The following is a 6,000-nucleotide window of genomic DNA, read 5'->3' on the forward strand; positions in this document are numbered from 1 at the left end:
CGGTAAAAAATTCAATTTGTTAAAAGAATTTCCTCGAACAATTTCCTAAATCGATTATTGTTATTTTTTCAACATAAAAAAAGAATAAAAAAGGTAATACAAGTATCTGAAAATTCCCAAAATCAACAAAAATTTATTGAATATTTATTGTATCGATAAGTATATAAATAATATCGATAATAATATCGATTAATAAAGTATTTGAAGTATCTGAAAATTCCAAAAATCAACAAAGATTCATTGAATATTTATTGTATCGATAAGTATATAAATAATATCGATAATAATATCGATTAATAAAGTATTTGAAGTATCTGAAAATTCCAAAAATCAACAAAGATTCATTGAATATTTATTGTATCGATAAGTATATAAATAATATCGATAAGAATATCGTTTAATGATCAATTTTAACTTAATTTTAATCTATTTAAGCCTTTTGATCTTCCTAAACCTATCTATCATCTACTTTCCCTGACATCTAGAAACCCAAAAACATAAACACCCAAAATATTAGGGTGTTCACAGTGTGTGTGTTGGTGTGTAGGTGTGCAAGTGTATGTGTGTTTTCGAGGTTTTTGGAACAAAAGCAAAAGCCAAAAAAAAAAAGTTTTTGTAGCGGAAACACGGAAATGTTTTACATGCACGCGCATAACGAGCGCACCCAGGGGGGTGAAAGTGGGTGGGGCACAGACTGATGGTTGGCCTGGGGAGGTGAGGGGGTGAAGAAACCCCAGTGGAAAACAGGCAGGGGAAAAGATAGAGCCAAGCGGTGGCGAGAAGGTGGAAATGAAGAAAGATGAACACGCTTCAGCAGAAAAGTCATGTCACTTCTTTGGTGAGCCCACTGATTTCTCTTACTTCCTGCGATTTTTCTAGCATTTTCCCGGAAGTATCCCCCAAAGTCGCCGCAAAGTATGCAATGGAAAACATCGTTTACGCACCTATTAGTTGCTGTCACAATGTGAGTGGCTTTTCTTTCTCCCCCTATACCATGTATATACTATATATTTATATATATATATATTGTGCTAATTAGAGATACAAGCTAAATTTCCCGGTGTTTTTCCCACTTTTGCCACCTTCTTTCGTTTTTGTGTTTTTTTTTTTTTTTGCCCCCTGTGTGGAATATTTGTACAAAATTTTTGCCAACGCCACAGTAACCGCACGAACAATAACAAAATACACAACTTTATGACTATTATTTACCCAAATCTAAACCAGCTGCCAGCTAGAGGAGAGAGTAGAAGCAGAACGAAGAAACAAGGAAAATTCAACGGGGGGGGGAGCGGTTGGAGTTTAGATTTTCCCAATGGGCCACCGCTAGCCGTGTGTCAGTTAATTAGCTCATAAAATATGCAGAATGGCGAACAATTCGCACCTTTAGAACACAAACGAGCTCTTCAAAGGGCTGCAAGCTAGAAAAAGGCGTGGCATTAGGAGAAGGAGTACCAGGGGTATGAAAAGGGGGGCGTTGAAAGGGGCAGGTGTAAATGGGTGTAACCAAATGAAATAATTGAGTGCCACAGCAGCAACAAAAGAACATTTTCTGGGGTTACAGCAAGCTGTAATAAAAATGTTTAGAATTCAAGATGCTCTCATGGAAATCATGAAGGGAAATTAAAGAAAATTTAAAGGGTGCTTAAAAAAAAACTGGCTTTAAATATGATATTTTAATTTTAATTTTAAATAATTTAAAATTATTTATAATTTAAAAAATAGAAAGAAGAAATAGAACTAAAAGAGGAGAAATTTCTGCTTAAATTTTAACTTTAAATCAGACATTACTTTTACTTTTTAAAAACACTTTTAAAGCAAATTAAATAAACTTATAAAACCTTTAATTTTAAGTAATTTTCCTAAGAAAAGCTTAGGTTATTCCCATCATACCCTTCAAAATTTCAAGGCTTTCGTCCTAGGAAAACAAAAGGCGACATTGCGAAAAGAGTTTCGGGCTGCCGAGTCCCTTGTTGATGTTGCTGCTGTTCGTTGCTGCTGTTCATGTTGCTCAAGTTGCTCGTGTTGCTCGTTGTTGCTGTTGTTGCTGTTGTTGCTGTTGGTCATGTATGGCAGATGAGCGTTTGCCAAGTTTATGAACTTTGTAATTACACACTTTATTAATTTATGCGCTGCGGGGCGCGAAACGCACCAACTTCCTAGCAATGGAATGGCGTAGAAAACCGTTGAGGGCAAAAGCAAGAAGAAAAAAAAAGGGACGTGTTAATGCTTTATGAGCCAAAGAATGAGACACCAAAATGATGGGGAACTCCGGTTCCTTAAACACAAAAAACAAAAAAAACCAAAAAAAAAAACGAATCCCTCATCAAGCCGCTTGACTTTTTAACCTTTCCTCTTGAGTTGCTTCATTTTCGGGGTGAAAAAATATATAAACATCACGAATTACACAGGTCAACAGGGAAAATGTTATGGAAAAGAAATTCTTAAAGATTTTAGGTGGGAAAAAATATTTATGGAATATTTCTAGGGCTGCTGAAAAGCCTCTAAAAAATGTAGAAAAATTTTCTTATCCTCTAAATAAACTTTAAACTTTGTAGTCCTGTGTTATATTAGCTTTGGAATTCGTAATGAGAAGGTTTTGAAATTTTAATTTGCAAACGTGACTGACCATTTGCTAGCTGGTCTAGGAAAATGCTAAAGAAGGTAGAAATAAAGGTAGAAAAAATAAGAAGAAAATTTTCAAATACCTTGGGCTAAGGCCAAAGTTATGTCCCCTGAAATGCAGGGCATAAATTTGAAATTGAAACTTTTTGGTTAAATTTATAGTAGAATCGATGATGCTGTCAGCAGTTGTGAATCATAAAAACCTGATTTTCTTTTTTAGTTTTTAGTTTAAGTTGCACTTTGCAGCTATTAGAGTGAGTCTTAAGTTTGGCCAAGTTTTTCCTAAACTTTCTTTAGTTTTTATTATTTTTTTCTCCCTACATAAGTCATAAGCTGAAAAGGTCAAGAGGTGACCATGGACAAATGAAAAAAAAAAAAAGAAAAAAAAAAAAACACAAAAAGGTCGCGCAGTGACAGCTCAACATTGCGGATGTGTAATCGTGGGCAAAAAACTGGAACATTACTCATACGCAGCAGGAGCGTAGGCATCATGGACATTTTGCCCATCATGTTTTTTGGCAGCTTTGCACTTTAATTAAATTGTAAATATTTTATTTCGCATGGCCTGGGACACAGAATATGAAAATCAAATCAATTTCCATTTGAATTTGTGCATTACAATTTTGCCAGACAGTTTTCGCGTGCGCTTGAATGCGTTGCCAAATTAAATTTAATGGCCACTAGATACTAGATTTTCCCATAAATATATCTACAGTAACAACATTTATATGCTAATTCTCGGATTTGTTTCTTTTGGCTAAACTGTCAAGGAAATCGATTTGAAGTGTTTGAATTATTATTGTTGGAAAATGTGAAAATTCTGGTAAATATTTTATCATCCGATAAGAGTGCACAAGTGTTTGATATTTAAAAAAAAAAACAAATTTATAGAATATATCAAGTGGAAAGGGTAAGTTTTCCAGGCATGTGTGACAGCAATTTCCTTCGAGGAACAAGTTCCAAATCAAGTTTCTTTCTACCAGTGAGGATCGCAGGTTAATTAACTTTCTTTGACCTTGGCTTATCGACAACTACCTCCTATCTTTTCCGCTTTTCCTGTTCTACCGTTGTCCCATTTCCCTCCTCCCACTGCTGCTTTTCAACTGGGTAATTGAGTCCGTTTGCGGAATCCTGTGGCAGTCGCATTCTCAACCGAGCGAATGTCAGTCAATCGCTGTCGAATGTCAATGCAAACAGAAATTTAAATGCGTCAGCAAATGGCAGACAAAAGGGGGGCAGGGGTAGTGGTGGTGGCGAAAGGTGTGTGGAAAGGGGTGGTGCTGAGTGGGGAGCCAGTGACATGTCACTCTAGCGACAGCAACAGCAGCAACAATTCGTTGTCAAACAACAAAAGTGACAAAATAAATTAAATTGACTTGCCTTTGTCCGACTGTCTGTACCACCCCCCTCTTTCCCCTTATTTCCTCCCTCCCATTTCCCATTGTCTAAGTGTGCGTGCCTGCGGTGTGGAAAAGCGGCTGCGCTTTTTCATAGTTTTTCCTTATGCCTTGACTCTTTTCCGTCTATGCCTTATGCCCACAAACACACTCACACGCAACACAATGAAATGTGTGTGTGTGTGTGTGTATATATGGGGAAAGGCGTCGGAAGAGATGGGGAAATGGGTGAGTTGCTGGCCCTGATGAAGACATCAGCATAGTCAAACGTCAGGACATGGCAACTCAAGCGTCACGTACTCCCGACTGTCAGAGGCACGACTTCGACTTCTTCGACTTCTCGACTTCAACTCGTTTGAACCTTGACTGACTGAATTTCCCCCGACTAACAGTCAGCCGGCAGTAAACTAAATTAAAAGCAGTAACTAAGACGAAAAATCATTTCCAGCCTAAATTCACTTTTTGGCTACGCACGCATCTCGTATTTTTGTATGGTCAAGAATTTAAGAGATAAATTTCCACACTAATTTACTTTAAGAATTTGTTAACAAATATTTTTCCCTAAATTCATGCTTATAATTATAAAATAAGAAAGGATATATATATCTTTTTCACTCACCCCGCATTTTTAAATTAATTTAAACTTCCAGCTTAAGCCACTCCGGTTTATAGGTATGTAGACTCGTATATGTACTAAAAGGGAAATAAATTTGTATTAGATAAATTATGAATAAACACATAAACTTTATCTTTTCACTCACCCTACTAATTTTAATATATAACTGTAAAATATTAGCAGCTCAAACCATTCCAGTGGAAGAGCACTCACCTGACCGACTTTGTATAACACTTAACTATATCAAACTCTTGTTATACATATGTTAGTAGTGTAGTTGTTATATATAAGCTATTCCAATATGTACATAGGTGTATGTATATACTCGTTCATACATATATAGAATGTAGATAAATGCATTTAATTTAGATAAACTTCACCACACATAAACTACATTCTATCACTTAGCTTACCGGCTTTCAATATCACTTTTACAAATTAATATCACATATTCGCAGCGTAAATCAACCAAACCACTTGCAGATCACTTTTTTTAATTATTCACTAACAACACAAAAGCACAACCACTCTCGTCAGAAGTCAATTTATGACTGATCGACAGGGAGAAATATTCAAAGGGAGAGGGTAATTGCTCTCAAAATTTCCAGTAAAAATTCCCAAATCCCATGGTTGTTGTTGCATTCCGCTGGAGGCTAGCTCTCTCTCCTCTCTTCTTTTCGTTTTTTTCTTTTCTCATTGCGGCTGAATTTTGCAATTTTTTGTTTTGGTCCCATTCATTAACAGTTACAACGCAAGCTAGCGTTGGATTTTCGGCCGCGTGATATTAGACGAGATAAGGAATTCGTCTTGTGAACGAGCTAGCTCTTTTCCCCCTCTCTTCTTTTCGTCTTTTCCTTTTGCATTGCTGCTGAATTTGGCAAGTTTTTGTTTTGGTCCTATGAACAGTTACAAAGCGAGCTAGCGGTGGATCAGTCGAGATAAGAAATTGGTCTTGGGAACGAGCGTTTAAAATGTTTTGTGAATGAGCGTGAATAGCAACAAGCTTATTGCTAACAAAAAAGTTCTTACAGTTTAATTTGATCGGATTTTGTTTACTTGTTCATGTAAGTTAATTAACTTAAAAAAGGCTGTGGCTCCTGGTGTTTTTCTTTTACCAAATAATTCAATGCAAATACCATAGTTTGTATTTAATATTAATTAAGGCTTAAAACAACTGCTTAAGCAACAACAACAACAGCAGCAGCAGCAGCAGCCTCAGCGGGCGGCGAATGTTGCCAACACTTATGTTGCTGACGTGTGTGCAATTGTTGGCAACAACCGACAGCTAAAGCAATAACAACAACAGCGAATAGAAGAAGAGCAACAGCAACAACAGCAACAAGACCATGGGCATACAGCAAGACA

The 6,000-nt window shown here is 36.5% G+C and overlaps 1 long non-coding RNA gene across 2 annotated transcripts in view; it reads right to left on the reverse strand.

Annotated features, from left to right (window-relative positions):
- Positions 1-5,533, reverse strand: part of LOC108104384 — a 33,926-nt gene extending 28,393 nt beyond the window's left edge. The window contains exons 1-2 of one of the 2 annotated variants that reach the window (XR_001772298.2): positions 5,049-5,533; positions 4,639-4,712 (exon numbers count right to left, since the gene is read on the reverse strand). This is a non-coding gene — a long non-coding RNA (uncharacterized LOC108104384). Of the gene's footprint in view, positions 1-4,638; positions 4,713-4,780 lie in introns of both variants that reach the window. The other variant, XR_001772297.2, reaches the window with a different exon arrangement.
- Positions 5,534-6,000: the final 467 nt, after the last annotated feature.

This window comes from Drosophila eugracilis, unplaced genomic scaffold, assembly GCF_018153835.1.
Source record: "Drosophila eugracilis isolate 14026-0451.02 unplaced genomic scaffold, ASM1815383v1 contig_2147, whole genome shotgun sequence".
Classification (NCBI taxonomy): Eukaryota; Metazoa; Arthropoda; class Insecta; order Diptera; family Drosophilidae; genus Drosophila; species Drosophila eugracilis.